The sequence below is a fragment of the Paroedura picta genome, chromosome 3, assembly GCF_049243985.1.
Source record: "Paroedura picta isolate Pp20150507F chromosome 3, Ppicta_v3.0, whole genome shotgun sequence".
Taxonomy (NCBI): Eukaryota; Metazoa; Chordata; class Lepidosauria; order Squamata; family Gekkonidae; genus Paroedura; species Paroedura picta.
Genome location: NC_135371.1, coordinates 117,899,559 through 117,923,262, shown reverse-complemented (window position 1 = coordinate 117,923,262; position 23,704 = coordinate 117,899,559). Strand labels below are relative to the sequence as shown.

Sequence of the window (23,704 nt, the reverse complement as noted above, 5' to 3'; positions counted from 1 at the left end):
GCAAGATGTGTGGTCTAGCCATCTCAAGATGTGTGGTCTAGCCATTATGACACCATCTCACACATCTGTTTTAACCCCCTTTAATCCAATTATATATATTCCCATTACCATATCTGGTGAAGTTTTATGTAAAACTGAAAATCACATTTCCTTGGCCTATTCTCTTTATATGACAAAAAAGGCAACCCCTTAGCTTTTACCTGAGCTGGTGTTCTGCTCCCAGATAATATGTGCCAGCCTTCTATGTATTTACTCCAGTTTCATAATATTCTTCCTTAAACAGGCTGGCTGAACTATACAAAGTACTTAAGTACATTAATCCAGCTAAGGAAAACCACATGTAGAAACAGCCATATATATATGCAGCTGATCGAAATGCAGACCCATAGTTGTATGTGAATTGCAGTGTCCATCTTAGGTTGCAGATCTGGATGAATGTTTTTTTTTATAAGACCAGTTGTGTTAGATCAGACCAATGATCCATTTGCTCCACTATCCCTTATCACACAGTGGCCAATCAGATGTCCCGAATGGCTTATAAGTGAGGCATGGAAACCAACATTTCTTCTTTTAGTGCTCCCCCAGTACATGTCAATCCAATGGCAAGTTATCATGGGAAAAAGGACCCCCACCTGCAGAGGTTGACTTTTATGGCTTCCCCTTCCTGTGACAGACCAAAATGGCCTCAGAAATCCTGGTCCAGGGCATCTACTTCTCACCCAGAAGCAAAATATATTTCATGGGGAGGTTGCAAGGGGAGTGAGGAACCACGAAAGTCATGCTGAAAATCCTTGCATCCATAGATACACAATTGGATCTACACCTCTGAATATGGAGACCCCATTTGTTCATTGTGGCTAATAGCCATTACCAAAGCTATCCTCCATCATTTTGTCTAATCCCTTTTAATGCCAACTAAACTAGCAATTGCCTCTATATGTTGTGTCAGTGAAGTTCACAAGAAAACTATTCATTAAGTGAAGACATACTTCTTTCTGTCTGTCAGTCCTGAGCCTACTGTCCATTAACTTCAATGGATGCCCACATTATTTAAAGTTATGAGAGGGAGAAACAGTTCTCCACATCTATTTTCTCAACCATACATAAGTTTATAAAGTTCTATTACCCCAACTGCCCCCAGTCATTTTTTCTTTAAACTAAAAAGCTCCAAGCTCCCAATCCTTTATTTATAAGACAGGTGTTCTACCCCCTTGATCTTTTGGCTGCATCTCTTCCACGGCAAAAATATTCTTTTTGAGATAGGGCGATCAAGATGAAATTCCAAGGGCAGCTGTACCACAGGTCTATAGAATGGCCTTACATGACTGGCTGTTTTATTTTTCAATCACCTTCCTAGTATTTCCTAGCACAGAATTTGCCTTTTTTGATGATGATAATGATGATGTTATCCGTTCAGTTGTGTCTGACCCTCGGCGATTCTATAGGAAAGTTTTTGCCATACGTTTCTGTCAATGACTGATTCTTTTAGTTGATTCATGGTCATCCCTGTATCGGCTTTTATCGTGTTGAGCCAGCGGATCCTTTGGCGACCACGTTTCCTTTTGCCGCTGACCATGCTGAGCATTAATGATTTTTCTAACGAGTTTGATAGCATGATGTGTCCAAAGTAAGTGAGCTTTAGCTGTAATATCTTGCCTTCTAATGATATAGTTGGTTTGCTCCTCTCTAAAACCATCTTGTTGGTAACTTTGGCTGTTCATGATATTCACAGCATTCATCTCCAACACCATAATTCGAAGGTCTTTTTTACGCTACAACATATTAACACACTGATCGAGCTATTTATTGATGCTGATGGAAATACATATCACATTGTAAGATCTCTAGTTTTTGCGTGAGACAAGTGGGTAGAACTAGATAATGGCCAAGGGGAGCATGCTCCATAGGGAGCACTGATATTTGCAGTGTTAATTTCCAGTCCCCAAACCTTTAAATGAGTTAGCACTCTGTTTGCCTTTTTGAAGATAGGAAGACATTGCGCCAATATTTCCATGAAGTTACAGAAATCCTTCCAAGATCTTTTCTTTGATTACAAGTATCCAATTAATAAACCCAGTAAAATGTCAGTGTAGCTGAGGGTTTCTTCCCCTAACATGCGTCACTCGGCACACTTGGACTCCACCACATAAGGAGCCAATGCAAGTTTGCCACAGAGTCACATGTCACTTTCTCCCAAGGATTTACTTTTTTAAACAACATTTTAAAAGCAGTCTCACACGTAGAGAATTGAAGGGTTTGGGTAACTTAATCTTTCCTCTGAGACCACATATTCCATGTGAGAGAAAAACACAGTGGAAGAGCCGATGTGGAATAGATAAATGGCTAATGTGGAAACGGATAAGCAATCCCTCTCACTAAGACGAGACACAGCCTGTGTCTTACCTTACTTGATAATGCAGTTAGAGTGACTTGCTGGCTAAGATCTACACAGGACAAAGAAGGGCTGTCCCAGAGTTGTGGCATACCTGAGCTCACCTACATTTGGGAAAGGTGCACGGTGTAGATGTTTTAATAACAAACCCTTTGAGGCCTGGGCATCTGCACACTTGTCTTCAGTAGTATAGTTGTCTTTTTATACCCTGCTTTTTACTACCCAAAGGAGTCCCAAAGCATCATACAAACCCTTCCCTTCCTTTCACCACAACACGCACCCTGTGAGGTAGGTGGGGCTGAAAGAGCGCTGTGAGAACAGCTCTCAGAGAACTATGACTAGCCCAAGGTCACCCAGCTGGTTTTATCTAATGGAGTAGGGAATCTAACCTGGCTCTCCAAATTAGAGGCCACCACTCTTAACCACTACACCAAGGCAACTTTGGATGGGGGGGGGGTTTCCCCCATATAGGTGGTATGGAATGGCACTCTGAGCCTAAACAAATCAAGTGAGTTTGCATACATTTCTTTCCATTCCTCTTGACTCTTTCAGCTCCCATCCTCAGTGCTGTCTCTTCAAATGTCAAACTGATGACAGTAAGATTTTTGGGACAGGACTAGGCTTTTCTTTTTTCATTATGTAAAGTACCCCTAGATCGGTGGCTGAACCAAAAACATTCAGGGATAAGTAAAAAGCTCCCTTGCTTAGTAGTTCACGTATAAGCTGATACGGGTCTCATCCTAGAGTCATAGGCAAGCATTGTCCCTGTGGTGCTTCCTCACGGAACCAGAATCCATAGGAATCCATTTCTGTTGGAAACCGGAACGGTTAAGCTGGGATGCCAGGAGTGATGCAATCACTCTGAACACCAGGCATCTCTTCCGCCACCACTAGACCTGCTTTAATTTAGCCAGACCGAGCAAGCGGTGCACACTGAACTCCTTGAGATCCATCCAAAATGTTTATGACATTCAAATTGAGGATCCAAGGCACACAGTGCTAGCTTGCTCAGTTCAAATACAGCATTTGAGAGTCTCATTGAACACACACCAAATCTGAAAAAAAAATGTTGGAAAAAAGGACTGCCCCCAATAGAGTCCAGCTAATTTCTTGTCCAAATATGATATTTTGATAAATTCCTAATTTCAATATTAGGAATTTAAGGGACATCTTGAGGATACTTTTTTTTTTACCTTTTGAGAGATCAGCCATTTCCATGAAGGTCCCTTATCCAGAGTATGCAAGAGACAGAAAGCTGGGACCTTATGCTCTACAACTGCCCTAAGGGCCTCCACATCAACATCATGCCCTTTCTTGGAAATCCTCTTTAATAGGACAGCCAATGTTCAGTCTCTGTCCAGTGATCAAGTAATACCTAGGACAGCAGGATGGTCCTGGGGGGAATAAAATCCCAATCTTACCCAGTTATAATTGTCCCAGCACAATAGTCAAACAAAAGAGTTCCAGAAATGTGGCTCAATTATAGAACATTAATACCTGTAAAATAAAACAGGAGTCCAATTCTACCACAGAGACTAACAGGATTTAGTCCAGCATAAGTGTTGCATAAACTGGAATAAATTTTGTTAGTCTCTAGAGTGTCTCACTAGCTCAATCCCATCATAGAATAATAGAGTTGGAAGGGATCTCCTGGGTCATCTAGTCTAACCCCCTGCACGGTGCAGGACACTCACAACCCTATCGCTCATCCACTGTAACCTGCCACCCCCTTGAACCTTCACAGAATCAGCTTCTCTATCATATGGCTATCCAGCCTCTGTTTAAAAATCTCCAAATATGGATAACCCATCACCTCCCGAGGAAGCCTGTTCTACCAAGAAACTGCTCTGTCAGGAACTTCTTCTGGATATTTAGATGGAATTTCTTTTGCATTAATTTCATCCCATTGGTTCTGGTCCATCCCTCTGGGGCAAGAGAGAACAACTCTGCTCCATCCTCTACATGGAAGCCTTTTAAATGCTTGAAAATGGTTATCAGATCCCCTCTCAGTCATATCCTCTCCAAGCTAAACAGCCCAAGCTCCCCCAACCTTTCCTTATACATCCAAACCCCTCACCATGTTTGTTGCCCTCCTCTGGACATGCTCCAGTTTGTCTACATCCCTCTTCAACTGGGGTGCCCAAAACTGAACACAGTACTCTAAGTGAGGCCGAACCAGAGCAGAGTAAAGTGGTACCATCACCTCCCATGATCTGGACACGATATTCTGTTTGATACAGCCCAAAATCCCATATGCCTTTTTAGCCACTGAGTCACACAGTTGACTCATGTTCAATGTATGGTCTACTAAGACTCCTAGATCCTTTCCGCACATACTACTGCCAAGACAAGTCTCCCCCATCCTATATTGGTGTATATGATTTTTCCTACCTAAATGCAGAACTTTACATTTGTCCCTATTGAACTTTATTTTATTCAGTTTTGCCCACTTCTTGAGCCTATCAAGATCATTCTGTAGTCTGATTCTGTCTTCTGTTGTCTTTGCTACCCCTCCCAGTTTAGTATTGTCTGCAAATTTAATAAGTACCCCCTCTAATCCCTCATCCAATCCAAATCCAAATCTTTTATAAATATGTTGAACACGGGCCCCAGGACAGATCAGACTTCAGAAACAAAGTAGGGTCCATGCTGGTTAGTATTTGGAAAGGAAGAACATGGTTGCCACACAGGGGCTGGCTATGGCAAACTGCCTCCAAATCTCAGAAGCTAAGCAGGGTTGGACCTGGTCAGCCTCCTTGGAGGGGAGACAGGAGATGGCAAACCACCTCAGAAGGCCTCTGGCCTTGAAAAAACTACAGAGCTGCCAGATGTCAGCTGCTGCTAGATGGCAAAAAAAAAAAAAAGGAAGAAGAGGGGACTGCTTGAGTTCTGTGTTATTTCACTCCTCCAAACAAACTTTTCTTGTTCTTGCTGTTTTGTCATCAACTCACAGCTGAATTCTGGCAGCCCTGTAAGGGTCCCAAAGCAGGAGGCATTCTGAGGTGGTGTGCCCCTGCCTGTCTCCACATCATGACTCTAGTACTCTTTGGTGGGCTCCCTGCCAACTACTGATCCTGCTTAGATTCTGAGATCTGATGCAATCAGGCTAGCGAGGGCTTATCAGAAATTGCCATCGTTCCTTTGACGCCAAGGCCCACGTCCCTCGTTCGCCTACACTGTGGTAACAGTTGCCCATGGAGGAAACATGGGTGCAGTCATGGGAAATCAAGCAACTGCCATTCTTCTCACTATTATTTTATCTATTTAATAATTGATACCCTGCCTGTCCAAATCAATAGAAAGAAATGTACATTAACTCAAGTTTTTTAAAAAATAAATCAGACCAAGACAAAAACCATATTAAGACATAGAAGCAGCCATAATGAGAACGATATTATCTTCCATCCAAACAACAATCAAAACAAATCAAAACACATTCGGAAGCCTGTGCTGTTTCCAAAAATAAGTATTCGCAGCCACATTGAAGTCCGGGGGTGTGACTCACACCTGAAAGTGTACACATTTTGTTTTCCTACAGTGAGGTTCTTTTCAAAAAAATGTCTTGCATGAAATAACTCCATTACATTTGGGCATGAATTTCTGCAAGGGGCCTTTGACCCCCATTTACCATCTATGCCCAGAAGCACGAGGATATGTCTTTCTGCTCTGTCAGCTGGTCTCTATTCTGTCTCTAGAGAGTTCCTTTGCCGCCTACATGTATGTTACTGATTGAATCATGATGTATGCTCCATGAATACGCATTGGGGACCAAAGTAGCTTGTGATATCAATCTCCCCTTCTCATGCTCATTCTCACAAAAACAACCTCTGAGGTTGGTTAGGCTGAGAAACGATCTCTGTCCCAAGGTCATTCAGCAAACTTTCATGGATGAATGGGGATTTGAATCTGGGTCTCCCAGATCCAAGTGTGACAATCTATTACACGTACTGGCTTTGGCTTTCAAATGGGATTGAAACAGCTTCCGGTCCCAAATACTGCAGGCACTGAATGGATAGGCCTGGCATGGGGTGCCAGAGAGAGAGTGGGAGTCTTGCTACTTTACCCTTTGTCTGGCTTACCAGCTGACTCCCTGTTTACCTGGCGTGGCAGAGCTGGCCTTCCATGTCCCCAAACTGATAGTTTGAAATTTGCCTCCTCCCTCTGCAGGGGTGACAAGCTTATTTGTGTTCACTCATGGATTCAGTTGGATTCCAGAATGCTCTGTGGGATTTGTCTGGCTGTGCTGGCAGCTCTATTGATGAACTCACTGATTCCTGGAATTTGGGCCTCCAGAAGGTATACAGATGAACTAAGGGCGGTAAAAAGGGGACTTCAGTGGCTCTACACAGGGCTACCTCTGAAAACAGCAAGTGGTCCAGAAGACAGCTGCCAGATTGCTGACAAGAGTGTCCTGATTAGGGTATATAACACCTATACTATGGCAACTGTATTTGCTCCCTATTAGTTTCCAGTGCCAATTCAAAGTGTTGGCCATTACCTTTAAAAGCCTAAATGGCCTGGGACCCTTCTACCTTTGAGACTGCCTCTCCTGGCATGGTCCTCCCCGTCTTCTCAGATCTTCATTTTGGCATTTTTAACTGGGTATATATTTGCCCTGAGTCCCATTCAGGAAGAAGGATATACATTTGATAAATCAAATAAGGACATATAACGCTATACTGAAATACCACAGTGCCTCTCAAAATGATACACAAGTCATCTTTAAGGTCACCTAATTAGTCTTGAGCCAATTTGTGTGTCGTAAGAGGGGTTTTCTTATGGTCCTCCCAAGATCAAAGATTTCATTCATTAAGACTTGTTTTAGAATATATTTTTAGGTGTGAGGTCCATCCCTCATTTTTCACAAGCTTTTGGAGAAGCTGATTGGTCCTACTGTAATGCCAGTGTTTATGCATGCTAACACCAAGAGACATTAGCACTAAGCCCACCCCGGAAACAGGAAGAGAACATTTAGCAGGTTTGTCTCAACCCCCTATGGGCAGTTGCTGGACTCTCACTACACATGGATGCAAAATGCAATCCCCATAGGGAATTTGTCTTAAGCATGATGGTATGGATTGATTTCAGCAGCAAGTTAAGCTACTGCAATTTTGGGCTGCCCATGAGACAAAAAGCAGAGTAGCTGTTCTTGACATGAATGCACTCATACAAATATACTACAGTGTTAGCTATCTCTTATATGCCCAGGACTGCTAACTGCAACTTGAGAAATTCCTTAAGATTTGAGGTTGGAACCTGGGGAATGCAGGGGGGTTACAGAGTTCACAGCCCAACGCAGACATTTTCTCCAAGGAAACCCATCTCTCTAGTCTGAAGATCAGTCGCAGTTCCAAGAAAACTATAGGTCTCACCTGGATAATGTTGCCAGGCCTGGGTTGGCAACCAATGGGAGACTGGAGTGACAGGAACATTGGGGGGGGGGAGCAGCCATCAGCCACACCATGATATCACTTCCAGAGATACCAAGAACTGATGTTAAGCTTCTTTAGGAATAGCTACAAATGCTATATTTCCCTGGACGTGATGTCAGTCCAGTCTGGGAATCACTAAAAAGTCTGATTTTACCATAGCGTTTCTGACAATTTTGAGAAAGGTGTGACACCACTTTTGAATTTCCATGGAAGTGATGTCATGCCATCACTGGTGGCAACTTTTTCAAAATGTTTTTCTTTCTCCAGCCTGCTGCTGAGGTGCTGGGGGGCAAAGCCCACTGGGGACATGAGATTTTCCACTTCCAGTGGTCACGTGGCAGTCCGACACATGGAGGCTGGCAGGCCTATGTATGGCAGTGCTATAACCCCAATCAGGCCAATACCACTCAGCTGTATGTTAGAGGCCACACCCCTTCTAAGCTGTGGTAGCCAACAGAGACGAGGGCTGTGAGCCTACCACAAAAGCAGCGGGCAGCCTCCAGCTCATCACGGATGGAGGCAAGATCCAAGATCCATGCCTTTAAGAATGGTGCCCAGGAGTCCAGCAATGGGATGGAAGCCCAGGGACCTCTGAGGGGAAACCCCATGAATCATCAGACCAGTGGGTCTAGGAGGAATTGGAGTGGGGACTGAAGAGGCTATCAGGAACTATATCCTCTTCAAAGGTAAAGGTATCCCCTGTGCAAGCACCGAGTCATGTCTGACCCTTGGGGTGACGCCCTCTAGCGTTTTCACGGCAGACTCAATACGGGGTGGTTTGCCAGTGCCTTCCCCAGTCATTACCATTTACTCCCCCGGCAAGCTAAAGGGGAAACTGTCTCATCTCCCAGGCAGCATAGGGCAAAGAGGTAAAGGAGAACTAGTAGATGGATGACAGGAAGAGGAGGAAATTTGTGATTTCAACCCCCCTCCCTCCCATGTTGAGGCATTCCTGCAAAAAAATGGAGGAGGGGTAAGACAGGGACCTCAACAATACTCAACCTGGAGTAAATCACTGCACACTTCTGTAGAGGTTATTTAACGCAGCATTATTCTGCTTAAGAAAAATACACTGAGTTGTTGCAGGGGGCTGCTAAGGATGACAGTTAGGGTTGCCAGCTCTGAGTTGGGAAATACCCCCAGACGCCCCCTCCCCACATGCAAGGCCTTCCCCGCAAGGCCTTGCCACTGCTGTTGGTGCCGCCATCTCCCACACATACACGCTTCCCCACGAGGTCTGTGTGTGTGCAGGGTGGCAGCAAGGGCTCGCAGGGAAGCGGGGGGGGGGGGAAGCAGCGGTGTTCACACTTCAGAAGTGCTTGTGGAAGAAGAAGCCAAGGTGAGTGGGCAAGACTGAGTGACAGGTGGATGGACCAGTGGGTGGTGGGGAAAAGAGGAGTGGAAGGGATGGGGGGGGGTCGCCAGCTTGGGTAGTGAGATGGGGGTTACTTCGGATGACTGGAGAAAAAGACGCCGGTTGAACAACTGCAGGGGTTGAAATCTGCCTCCCTTGCCCTGCTGTATTTTTGTGTGTGTGCTTTGTCTTGCATGGCAAGTCGTATTCATTGCCACGCATAGGTTTCAATTTTTTTAATTGCTCTTGGGGGAAATTTGGAGGCACCCAAGCCTCTGATTGGTTGCCTCCACTGATTGACAGGCTGAGGAGCAGTGAGAGAGGGGGAAAGGCAAGACGCCACAGCAGAGTATGGAGGGGAGAAATGGCTGAATTGATTATCACGCAATTAAGGGTAGGAGACATCACACAATTTTGCCACACATGCGGAAGTGGCATTAGTGAACTCATCTTTTCATATGCCTCAGGGTTCTTTTGGCTCTGTTTCTTACAGATTTCTCTATGTAGAGAACAATGACATGCTGGAAAGAGGAAGAATGGGCCCTATTCCTGGAAGAAATGTTCTCTTGAATAATGAGAACAGTACTGAGAGTATTGTCACTCTTTCCTTCTCCTTCGTTTTCATTCTCTCAGGAGAAAACTGTCCAGGCAATAAGGCAGGGTGAAGGAAGTGAAGTTGCCGAATTGTAAAAAACAGTCATCAGCTACTACCAATTGGGCTTTAATGGACTTGCCCAGGTAGTTTCCAACATCTAAACTTCAAGCCTGCTGTTTGGTCATGTTCACATCTCCTTTTGATAGCTGTGCAGTATTGCAAAAAATATGCCAAATTTTAAAGACCATTTTGGCAATACATTGTGGGATACAGCTATCAAAACGTTCTAATTATAATTGTACGATAAATAACAGCTTTATTATGTAGCCCAGAAACAGGCTATGCATCCAAGGTACACACACACACACAAAAATAATAATAATAATAATAATAATAATAATAATAATAATAATAATAATAATAATAATAATAATAATAATAATAATAATAATAATAATAATAATAATAATAATAATAATAACAACAACAACAACAACAACAACAATAACAATAACAACAACAACAACAATAACAACAACAACAACAACAACAACAACAATAAGACAGGGGAGTTGAAAAGATGTAATCCCAGAAAGCAGGGTGAGTGGCCAAGTTCCACAGCTGTCTTGCCAGATCATAAATAGATGCATTAATCTGGTCAGGAATAAGTGTAAAGTGCAGCATTTCAATGTTGGCAGAATTGCACATTGGGAACTTCTGAATTGATGTGAGTTACAAAGACATCACAGGTAATGGCCAGGCCAGGCCCAAAGCAGACAGGAGTGAAAGTATGAGCTTCTCTATGAGCCAAAATTCATTGGTTGTGGTAGAGGAAAGTTGTTTCATGGCATGTCGGATAAGCAGCCACATTAGGCAGCAGCAGAATAAAACAGGAGACTAGTGGCACCTTATAGACTTAACATCTACTACAAATTATTTTGAAATTTCCCAGGAATAAATGTTGTTAGTCTTTGAAGTGCCACTGGACACCTGTTCTATTTTATCAGGTGTCCAGCAATATGAACAAGAAGTGTGAACAGACAAGTTTGAATAGCTGTTATCAACAGCCAAAATTTAGTCAATGCATAGGAGAGGAGGGGAGGGGGCAAGAGAGAGATAGATACTGTATAGTGGGATAACTAAAGCACTATATGAATCAGATAACCAATCCAAGTGAGTCCATTTAAGCGAGTTCAAACATTAGCACTGATTGGTGCTTGGAAACTACTGAAGAAGACTGTTAACAGCTCATATTCATGGCTGAAGAGTTTGTTAGAACTGTACTCACAGCCAACATTCTCCTTAAGATCTCAGCCTCAATGCTGCACAAAGGCCCTCCACCCACATCACCTGTATCTAGGTGCCTTTCATCTGTTCCATACTTGCTCTTGCAAGACTCTCTCCTACTTTGTTCCCATTCAAACACAGCTCATGGTTTTTTCAATTGCTGTAGTAGTTCAAAAATAATCTGCTTTGTTCTAAGCATTTTAATATGTAATCTGAATACTCCCCCCCCCCCAAAAAAAAAGAAACACTATCTGGTCAAACATCAACCTCAGCTATGGCTTTGTCAGAACAAACCATGGTAGAATGAGAATAGTGGGGCACTGCATTGTTTCACTACCCTGTGTAACACAATGAAAGCAAAATAGAAAATGCAGAGTCCAGTTGGAAATATTTCTCCTATACATTTGCCCTGGACTTGCTGAAAACAGTAGTTTGAGATACAGATTATGTGACACACACATATACACACACAAATGCTGTTCTTGTTTCCCACCTGAGAGAAAAGACTGCTCCCTGAACATGAGTTGATAAACGTTGAGGACATTGGCACACCCTGATTGAAGCTTCGTTTCTGACTCTAGTTAAGGATGTAGCCAGCCCATATATACACACACCAACCTGAAAATAAATCCCAGTGAAAGTGAATCTTCAAGCACAGGATGGATTGTGCTGGATATCATAGCTAAATGAGCTTGCTGGGTTTTTTACCATTCAACATTTCTAATTTTATGTTTTACAAAAGTAAACACTGTATAGTTATTCACATTGTTTATACCAGTGGTCCCCAACCCCCAGTCCAGAGACCGGTACCGGGCCGCAGCTCCTCCTCATCCTCCTCCCCAGCTGCTGCCTCGGGGGCCACCCTGCCACTCTGCCACCAGCTCACCTTTGGTGCTTTTCAGCGGCCACCATGGCTGGGGCTCCCTCTCGGCGTGGCACTGTTCAGCTGCTGCTGGCAGTGCCCCCCAGCAGGCGGCGGGAAGTCAGGGGCACTGGCGGGAAAGCAAGTGGAGCAGGGGCTCAGGCGGCGGCGACGTTCCTCGGCAAAAGAATACCCCCCCCCGGCCCTCAGTAAAATCATAGAATCATAGAATCATAGAGTTGGAAGGGGCCATACAGGCCATCTAGTCCAACCCCCTGCTCAATGCAGGATCAGCCCAAAGCATCCTAAAGCATCCAAGAAAAGTGTGTATCCAACCTTTGCTTGAAGACTGCCAGTGAGGGGGAGCTCACCACCTCCTTAGGCAGCCTATTCCACTGCTGAATTACACTATGAAAATGTTTTTCCTGATATCTAGCCTATATCGTTGTACTTGTAGTTTAAACCCATTACTGCGTGTCCTCTCCTCTGCAGCCAACAGAAACAGCATCCTGCCCTCCTCCAAGTGACAACCTTTCAAATACTTAAAGAGGGCTATCATGTCCCCTCTCAACCTCCTTTTCTCCAGGCTGAACATTCCCAAGTCCCTCAACCTATCTTCATAGGGCTTGGTCCCTTGGCCCCAGATCATCTTCGTCGCTCTCCTCTGTACTCTTTCAATTTTATCTACGTCCTTCTTGAAGTGAGGCCTCCAGAACTGCACACAGTACTCCAGGTGTGGTCTGACAAGTGCCGTATACAATGGGACTATGAAATGGTCAAGTGTTGACCGGTCTCTGGGGGAAAAAAGGTTGGGGACCACTGGTTTATACCCCACTTTCCTCCCCAATGGAGACCAAAGTAACTTACAACATTCACCTCTCTATTTTATCCTCATATCAACCCTGTGAAGTAGGTTAGGCTGAGAATGTGTGACTGGCCCAAGGTCACTTAACAAGCTTCTGTGGCACAGTGGGGGTTCAAACCTGGATTTCCCAGGTACCAATCAGAAACTCTAACCACTATTATTCATCACCTTAGTTCTCATGAATTCAAAAGTTCTGACCGGACCACACATGAGCCTCAAATTACTTGGTTCTCCAAGACTGTAGGAAGGTGGATGCTGAGACTGGACAGCCATATATTAAGCAAGAAAATAGTTGGTGGTAGAAAGTGTCATCAAGTTGCAGGCAACATATGATGACTCCATAGGGTTTTAAGGCAACAGATGCTCAGAAGTGGTTTGCTATTTTGCCTGCCTCCGGCCAATTATACGCAGCGGCAGCTGCACTATGCCGCCTCCGGTTTCTTGCACCGCAGAACCAACTGGGGCATTTCTCATTCCTGCTGGGACACCGTAGGTAGGAGGAGGAGCCAGGCCTTGGTGGCCAGCTCTTCCCTGTGTGCATGGGCCTGGCCCGGCCTGGGCATCAATGGCACCCACAACAGGAAAGGGAAACTGGAAAAAACCAGCATTCCTTTGTTGCATGGCCTAGGAGGGCCAGGGTTGGGAGGGGGACAGGCAGGTGTGACCGTCATACATAAGTGTGGATTAGCCCTGTTGCCATACGAGTGCTGGCCCGGCTTTTTCCCATCATGCACAATCAGTCTCTGAGTAGCAAAGCTTGGAATTCTTTGGAGGTCTCCCATCCAAATGCTAACCAGGGCTGATTGTGCTTAGTTTCCAAGACCTAAAGAGATCAGGTTAGCCTGGACCATCCAGGTCAGTTGCAGATACCATGATGGTCAAGTATCCTTATTTAGCTTATAGTAAAAATGTGATTGGGTGACAGCAGTTCCCTAAATGAGTCTTTAATATAAATGCTGAATCCATCCTGGAACTGGATCTGTGTAAAAGAAATATATATGCTCAACTAGATCATTCTCTGGATCTATGTGGGTGGACTAATCATTTCAGTCGCTGGATAAAGAACCCCTCAGGGCAGGGTATTAGCACTGAACCACTTCACATGAAACAGTTTCTCTCACTGGGGAAAAGCCTCCTTGGGCTCTCATGGGACAGAATCAGAGCCAGACCTCAAGAAGGTAAGTTATCATTAAGTCATACAGTTAACTAGTGGCTAAGCAGGGGCTTGACACCCGAGAGCCCTGCCCTACCTGCTTCACTACTCCTCAAATCTTTCTTTTTTTTTCCTTCAGGAAACTCAGGAATCCTGACTCCAAGGCTCCTTTGTTTCAATATGCAGTCTGCCGTGTCTTCATTAATTCCACATTCCCAAGCAGGTCACAGGGGAAGGTGTAGGGATGTTTATCCAAGCAGGCAATACTTAATGTTTCCTGTTTCAGCACTTTGGTGGCCTGCAGCAAAAAGAACCTTATGCACACAGAGATGGGCTATTTCTAACTCAGAGCCTGGTTGGAAGTCATGCTGGCAGGTTCTTATTGGAAGAAGAGATATTTAAAGCACATGGGCTTGCTAAACCCTTCACCCATCAAGATCCGTATAGAGTCTTCTCTTGCTGACAGCAGATCTCCTGTATCTCAGGCTGAGGCCTTTCACATCACCTGCCCCCATTTTCACTGGACATCCCAGGGGTCCGTACCCATGATTTTCCGTGCGCGAGGCAGAGCCTTACTGCTGAGCCGCATGCCCACTCTTTGGTACAAGTCAAACATAAGAGGAACTGTATGAGTATGGGTTGCCCTTCCACTCAATATAATGGCATTTTGTATAATAATAGGTATTTCCAGCTCTCTTGGCTGCCATGAAGGAAATAGCAGAACTCAGCCCAATGCTTCAGTCTAGGGAGTAGAAAGGACCTCTGTATCCATGGCAAGCGTGCCTGCCTCCTTACAATCAGCAGATTTTTTTAAGCACTCCTAAAACGTAGGAGTACTTTCCCACATGTATGTAAGCTGAGTGATTCATGGTACCTGGGAGACACATGAAGGGTCCCTTCTGGCAAATGTTCTCTTTGGGAAATTCATGCATGCTGAGATCCAGGAAGGACATCTGGAGATTTAATTGGAGTTTGTGGGCTCAGTTCTAAGCTGCCATTGTCTCAGGCCCTCTGCAAACTCAGGTGGTTAATATCACTGCAGCAGTGACTCACCCTGGGGTGGCTGCCCTCCTGGCTAGAAGCTCTGTAGAGCTGTACTGCTGCATAAGAACTAAGAAAATTGTTTCCTGTGTTCTTTTTAATCCACTAGCTTCATAATGCTTATTGTTGTTACTTTGCCCCTTGAGTTTTTTTCCTTTCTGCTTCCATTGTGTTTCTTTTTAATGAGAATTTAGGTAGTAAATAAAGGACAAAGGAGAGAGGTGGTCTCAAATCAATTAACCTCAGATTTGAAATGGCTCCAGAAGGTCAGGATTTAGGAGGTTCAGTACAAGTGCACAGGAGCCAAGAGCCAAGATGGCACTATGGGTAGCGACTGAGGGGCACAGGCATAATGCATCTAAGTAGCAGATCAGTTCTTGCTCTTGTTTCGGGAACGGCCTGCACTAGGTTGGGACAGGAGTGGCTGAAGGTTAGAGAGTGAGAGCAAAGGTGAAGCCCATTATTGTAAACTAGCACTTCTTTTTATAGGCTGTAGTTTCATACACTCAATCACTCTCTATGCGGATTTAAAGTTTCAGACTCTCCTGTTTAAAGATCTCCATATTGCTTCCAAATATCTCCTCCCCGGCTCCCTCTCACACCCATCAGACTCTGCTTGTACACTCCCCCCCCCCCCCAAGGCTTCCAATCCCCTTTCTGTCACAGGCACCTTTGCAGGATCATGAGTCACCTTGAGGGATCATATCAAGGTCATTCTAGTCTATCATCTATTTCCCAATAGCAGCTAGCAAGGTAACTGTGTGAGCTCATAAACAGGCCATGAAGGTGCTGATTAATTCATTACTTAATCCTGATTAAAGCTATACTCAATCTAAACATGGAGGTTCAATCTGAATGCCACAGCTGATAGATTTAATCTTCTAGGAATGTACGGAATAATCCATATAAGCTAATGACCACGTCATCTTGTGGCAGTGAATGCCAACAAACAACAAAAGGCTGTGTGAAGATATGCCCTAATTGTGTATGCCCTAATTATATGAAACACACAGAAAAACTATTCCCAGCATTCAAAATTTTGTAAGCTCATATGTTGTCCAAACCTTATCCATCTTTTTTTCTAAACCAAAAGGGGTCAAGACTTTCAGACTTTACTTTAAGGGAAACTATCCAAATCCCCTGATTAATGCAATTGTGTTTTCAGAACACTGTCTACTCTATGACATCCTTTTGGAGAGAAGGTGACTAGCACTCTAATAAGTATTCCAAATGTGGCAGTACTTAAACAGTCCCAGGGCACTTCCTGTCCATGCCTTCTGCCATACTGCTTCCAATTCCAGTAACTACTTTTCCTTCTCTTCACCAGTCCACTTTTCTCTATGAAATTGCACTTTAAGAGCCATGCTTCCAGCAACGCCATCTGCTGAACCACCAAAGATGCCTATAACTGACACCTCTAGTAACTCTCCTCTACCCACTCCTTCTCCATTACATATTTGTCAAACCCATTACCTATGGCCCATCCCATCCTGTCTCACTTAGATTATACACCCTATGGTCAAGAACTATAACTGGTGAAGTCTGTAGTTAACCCATGACATTCATAAATGTTGTCTAGCAGCAAGTAGCCATAGGATGCCATAGCACTCCATAGCACATAGCTGAGGATATATATAAGAAGTCTAGGACTGATTTAGTTGTATTTCCCTTCCCTTTATGGCCTCTCCCATTTGCTGAGATGCTCATAAAGGTTGATTTTTATATTTGCTGCAATCTCTTCCTGATAGATAATTTCTCATTAGTGGGCCAATATTAAGTTGTAGAGGAGATCCCTTGAAGGCTCAGTGATAAGACTGTTGTGTGCTAGGGTGCTACTTACCACAGGTTAGTTTCTGCAATAAGAAAAGGCATTTGTAGATCATTTATAAAAAGATACTGGAATCACAAATCCATGGAAGATGCAAACTGTCTTCTAGATCAGTGGTCCCCAACCTTTTTATCACCGGGGACCGGTCATCGCTTAACAATTTTACTGAGGCCGGGGGGGGGGGGTAGTCTTTTGCCAAGGGATGTCACCACCGCCGCCTGAGCCCCTGCTCCACTTGCTTTCCTGCCAGCGCCCCTGACTTCCCGCCACCCGCTGGGGGGCTGCACATTGCTACGCCGAGGGGGAGCCCCAGCCATGACGTCCACTGGAGAGCACCAAAGGTGAGCTGGTGGCAGAGTGGCAGGGCAGCCCCTGAGGCAGCAGCCGAGGAGAAGGATGAGGAGGAGCCACGGCCCGGTACCGACTGATCCACGGACCGGTACCGGTCCCGAGACCGGTGGTTGGGGACCACTGTTCTAGATCAGATCAGATTTCTAAGACAGATAACCTTGCCTTCAAGAGTACCCTCAATATGGAGGGAGAAAAATCACCGAGCAAGATAATATGCTTGTTTTATTTTTTAAACACATATGTGACAACAATAAGAGTGCAATAAACCAGTAACATTGTTTCTGCAGCTCTAGATACCCCCACTCTCTCTAGCCAACTGCTGGGTTCAAGCCCTCTCATTCTCATCTCACCAGAGAATACAAATTCATGCAGTAAACAAAGGCTAAGCCTCAGGTTTATCTAGCCGTTTCAGAGAAACCCCTGAAACGTTCTTCAGGCTTCAAGAAACCCCAGAAGTGGCGTAACCAAACAGACGTTGAGAAGCACAGCTGTGTACATGCCCAGCAGGGGCCCTCCCCTTCCTATCCCTTCCAGGCCTATCATTGGCCATGGGGGGGAGGAGGTGCAGGTTGACATGACCATATATGGTCACATCACCCAATATATCTTTAAGAAATTTTTAAAATATATAAAAATTAATTAACTCCCTTCCAGGGCCAGCAAGAAACCAAAGGGTTTCTCGAAATCCTGGACCGAATCTGCACGGAGCTTTTTTTTCTGCCTTTGATCCTGCTGAATTCAGATTTATTTGAACCGGAGTCTTTGTGCTCCCCACATTGGGGGGGGGGGGCGAGACAAGCGGAGGACCCAGATCAGGAACTTCCTCCCTGATCTCTCAGCCTCTCCTACCTCACAGGGACTGAATCTGTGGTGGGGGGGGGGGCAGGGGAGCTAAGATGAGCAGAGACGAGACAGCAGCAGCCTCTCATAGAATGAGGTAAATCTCTGCTGCAAGAAGTGTAGATTGTGGAGCACAGTCACATTAAAGTTTTAAAAAGAAATAAATCTTGCAACTAGAAACTAGGAATTCTTTGAACTGGTGCCAAGCTAATCACAGACAGACTTCCTTGTTACACCGTTGGAGCCACGAGGCAACAACAAGTTATTTTGGGGAAAGCAGACAGCTGCACCTTTACTCATGCCAATTTTTCAAATATCGGGGATTAAAACCACTCCTGGATATTGCGGGGAAAAGGTAGGGTCACTCCGGATCAATCATGCTTGTTGCAGATGAAAAACTTGAATCACCCAAAATCAAAACGGAAATCGCATTCTGTTTAGACGGCAGGGACTGAATTGACTTGGGATTGCAATAAAAGCTCTGTGCAGATTCAGCCCTGGTTGAGAAACCCTGGACTAAGGATGGGATGCAAACCCGATGATCCAAATCAGCACATTCCAAGGAAAGGCTTTTATGTCTTTAGGGGCCTGGCTTTTGTACAATTCAGTGCAAACAACTCCCCCCCCCCAAAAAAAAAAATAAAAAAGGAAAAAGAGTGAGAGAGAGAATGTCCTGTTACTAGAAAGGGATTTCAAAAATGACAAGATATTGGACCTGAGAGAGATAGAACAATTTTCAGATTTTATATAACACTGTAAACATCTCCTAAAAGTCACAACATCACAAGATAACAAGCCAACAGATATATTTCCAAGTTGGAACATGACTAGCGGAAGCTAAGATGTCAATCTTAACTGGTTAATGCATCAATTATCACATTCTACCCCTGCTATCAGCCCTCTAACACAGGGCTGGCAGGGGCTCATGGGAATTGTATTCCATGGACATCTGGAGGAACATAGGTTGACTACCCCTGCTCTAACAGACCTATGTGTTTTGCTTGAAGTTAAGAAAAACTTTTGATCAATTACTGAATTCTGAATACTCAAAGGGATGTATTACATTTCATTTGTTTTGGTTTTTTCTGTCCTACAAGCCATTTTTTTCCTCCCTTGCCATGGAGAATAATTTCTGTTATATCTAACAGTTTTTGCACTCTCATTGCCCAGTGCCTTCTGAAAGAATCAAGCCTTGTTTTCAACTACGACTCTAGAAACATCTGGGTTTCATAACAAAACAAAAAACTATCTCCTTGCCAGGGATTATTTCACAATACAAAAATAATTCCTTTACCAAATGCTTCTCACTAATCTTTGCTTCAGGAAAAGAAATGTCTATGAGTCCAGCCTGGTGTAGTGATTAAGAGCAGTGGCTTCTAATCTGATGAACCAGGTTTGATTCCCTACTCCTCCATATGCAACCACCTGGGTAGACTGGGACTCTTCACAGCACTGATAGCACTGTTCTGACTGAGCAGCCCTGTAAGCTCTCTCAGTCTCACCTGCCTTGCAGATAGGGCTGGTTTATGCATGTAGCACACATAGCATGTGTTACAGAGCCTGCACTTCCAGATGCCCCGCACAATGCCTCCCCTCCTTGGATCAGGGCCATAGCCCCTCTCCTTCCCCCTTTCCCCTATTTAACACTTGGAGTGATACCCCTTTCCTCTGTGGAGGGCCTCTTCACCCCCAGTCTGGCTGCTCCTGCCACAATTGTACTTGGCTAAGGTCTCATGAATACTTAAACGAGCCCCGCAAATCCTTAACCTGCTCTTGCTCATAGGGTGTCGTCAGTTGTGGGAAGAGATAACCCGTTTTGAGACTCCTTTGGGCAGTCAAAAGTGGGTAGAACAACCAACTCTTCTTCTCCGCAGAAAATGTTAGAACATTCATGAGACCTGTTAGATCAGACTAATTGTCCACCTAATCCTTTCTCACACAGTGGCCAACTAGTTCCTCTGGATGGCTAATAACAGGGCTGAGGCCCTGCCCTGCTGTTGCCATCCTGGCTTTGGCATATAAAGGTTTAGTGCCTCTGAATTTGGAACTTCTTCTCAGTCACCATAGCTAGTAGCCATTGACAGACCTAGCCCCCATTAATCTATCTAATCCCTTTTAAAGCTGTATATTCCTGTGGCCAGCACGACATCTTCTGGCAGCAAATTTCACATTTTAATTACTTTTTGTGTAACATATTATTTTTTTGTCTGTCCTGAATCTACTGCCCATTAAGTTCATCAGATGCCCTCAAGTTCTAGTATTTTAGGAGACGGAAAAAGATGTCTGTCAGTTTTCTCCATCATCTGCATAATTTTATAAATCCCTATCGTCCCCATTCCCCTCCCCTCCCCTGGTAATTATGACCTTTCTAAATGAAAAAGTCCATGACGCTTCAGCCTTTCCTCATAGGGAAGGTGCTCTAATCCCCTAATCTTGGTTGTCCTCCTTCATACTTTTCCAGTTCTGCAATGTCTTTTTAGACTGTGATACAATGGCCAGAACTGTACACTGTATTCCATATCAGTTTTCATTTCCCCAACAGGTCTAGAACCTCAATTTAACTCAGTTCTTTGGACTCCCTTCTTGAAAATAGGAACTGTGGCCTACACTTTCCACAGTGGACACAGAAGAAATAGTTTGTTGCATTAGTCATCTCCCCATTTTCCTTTGGCAATCCCTTTATCATCCAAAGGCCCCTCTGCTTCTTCGGCTGGTTTCCTACTATGGATATATTTTTAAAATGTTCATTGCCTGTCCTGATGCTTTCAGCAACTCACTCCTCAAAATTATTGACTTACATTTCTTTTACCAGAGCTTGTGGTCCTTCCTGTTCAATTCATTAGGTCAAACTTCCCAATTTTAAAAAGAAGCCTCTTTACTTTTTATAGCGTCTTTGACTTGTATTGTAAGCCTTCTTTTAGACTTAACAGTGCCTTTTCTAACCTGTGGAATGCATTCTGTTTGGACTTCAATTAGTGTGGTTTTAAACAGCTTACAAACATCAGGGTTTCGTGAAACCCTGGGGTCTCACAATGGCCCCAGAAAGGTTTCACCGATTGCGTGGGAGTTAATTTTTAATATTTTTAAATTAAATTATCAAGTGACTAGATTTAGAGCTCATTGTACATGTAACGGTGGGGTAGAGTGTCTTGGCTTGTAGTGTGTATTCCTTCCTTTCTTCCTGTCTTTCTCTATCTCCTTTCTATCTCTTTTTGTTTGTCTCTGCCTCTATATCTCCATTTCTCGTTCTCTACCTCTTTCTTTCTTCTGTCCTCCTATCCTTCTACCCAGCCATCCACTCATGCCTTTATCTCCTTTCTCTCTCTCATCCATGCCTGTCTCTTCTAACTGTCTTACTTTCTGACCTTCTCCCAGTATTTCTTCCATCCCTTAATCTCCCTTTATCTCCTTCCTTCCTTCCCTGTTTCTCTCTCGCTGCCTCTCTTTCCATCTCTCTGTCTCTCTCTGTGTGTTTCTGTCATATTTCCTTCTATCCTTCCAGGCATCCATCCATCCATCCATGGATCTCCTCTCTCTCTCCCATGCATCCCTTTCTCTTCTGTCTTACTTTCTGTCCTTCTTCCTTTATGTCTGCCATCACTTTATCTCCCTGTCTCTCCTTCCTCCCCCCTTCCTTCCTTCTTTCCTTCCTTTTTCCCTGTCTTTCTCTCTCTCCTTTCTGTCTTTTTTTCTCTCTCTGCCTCCATCTCTCTGTGTGTTCCTTTCATATTTCCTTATATCCTTCCAGCCATCCAGCCATATATCTCCTCTCTCTCCCCCATGCATCCCATTGTCTTCTAACTTTCTGAGTTTCTTCCTGTCTTTCTCCCATCCGTTTATCTCCCCTTCCTTCCTTCCTTCCTTCCTTCCTTCCTTCCTTCCTCCCTCCCTCCCTCCCTCCCTCCCTCCCTCTCATAAAATGAACGACCCGTTTTTATCAACACTGGGGTTGATCAGGAAGCACTTCCAAATACATCCAAGAGGTACATTTGCCCTTTTTTGTAGATGGATCACATTATGGCTCCATACTTGAAATTCAGCCCTTAATCAAGATTTGTTTTTATATTACACTGTCTCTTACAGGGGGATATTTCTCAGTGTGGGGCTTAGTTTCAAACCTTAGAATTATCATCTGTTCTAATGGAGCTGTCATCCCTGATGAGCCCCTGCTTTTCTCTTGGCTGTTTGCTTGTCTGGCATCCATCAAGAGGGCTGGCATACATAACTGTGCAGTTTTGCTCAGTGCTCTCAGCACAGCTGTGCCCAACTGTCTTTGGACAACATCAGGATTCCCAGACACCCGGCAGCCTCATAAACTGAAGGTCTATTGGAGGAACTTTATCACAGGCTATAAGCCCAGACAGGGCACACAAAGACAAAGAGAGAGGCATGAACTTGCAGCCTTTTTGTCCAGATAAGGACTGCTGCTTCATGCAACATGCTAGGATTTTAAAATGTGGTTGTGACAAAACCATGACAAAAAAGAGCACCTCTCACAGAGCTGGCTGAAAGAGAGGTTCAGGGCATTTTCTTGTGATGGTACTCACCAGTCCTGAGTACTGACCTTTTTCAGGACTCTCCCAACTTGGGCAGGGGGGAACTGGCAGGAATTCACACCACCTTATACAAGCACTGGTACCTTTTTAAAAACCAAAACAGCACTGTCAAGAAAGACTCTGTTGGATCTGATAAACCATCAGAGGCTGATGTACAAAAATACTGCACACACATGTGACTTAGTTCTATGAATAGTGCAGTGCAGGAACTGACCTAATGAAAATTGCCCATTCCGTTTTCTGAATGGGAAACTTGCAGTTTCTCAAAGTAGCCACTGAAAAGCCGGACGAGAGTTCTGTAGACTCTTATTGACCAACACATTTTTTCAGTGTATAGCTTTTGAGAGTCAGAGCTTCCTTCATCAGAAACCTTTGGCTCTCACAAAGGGAACTTTGACTCTTGAAAGCTTATCCTTCAAGAAACTTTGTTGTTCTTTAAGGTGAATCCAGCTCTTCAGGAGAGAATGCTACTTGCTAAGAAACAAGACATATTCATGTAATCATCTTTTGACTCTTGAGAAAGGCTACACAAAAGGAGCTAATTTGTAGATTCACAGGCGGAAAGGAGTCAAATTCAATACCTTGGAAAAGCTACCACCACATTATGATTAAGCAGCTTTATTCTTATGGAAGTGCATAGAGCAGCCCGTGATGAAAACTTCATTCTCACACTAGCCCTGTGAAATGGAGTACTGGCATTTTACGAGGACAGGGATGCTTCTGACAGAGAGTAAAATAACTAGTGCCATCCAGTGAGTTCACAGCTGATGAAGACTCAGTACTTATCTCCTAGGTCAGTAGTTCTGAACCTGGGGGTCAAGACTCCTTTGGGGGTCCAACGACCCTTTCACAGGGGTCACGGCAGGGTGAACAGCTTGGCTGGAGGGGGGGGGACCACCACTGTTGCCGCTCCTCCTGCAGGCACCCGCCAATTTATATATGATTTATATACAATCATGAACGCCAATGGTCAGTTTGGGTTTAATTTCTGTGAAAGAACACTTGTATAATTTTATGGTTGGGGTTCATCACAACATAAAGAACTGTATTAAAGGGTCGCAGCAGTAGGAAGGTTGAGAACCAGTGTCCTATGTCATCCCAGGTACAATTCCATCTGACTCCATCACATACACTAAACATGTTACAAG

General features: G+C 44.3%; 1 protein-coding gene across 8 annotated transcripts in view; it reads right to left on the bottom strand.

Annotated features, from left to right (window-relative positions):
- ADGRL1 (adhesion G protein-coupled receptor L1) overlaps nt 1–23,704 on the bottom strand; it is a 159,081-nt gene that overhangs the window by 107,704 nt on the left and 27,673 nt on the right. The window lies entirely within an intron of this gene.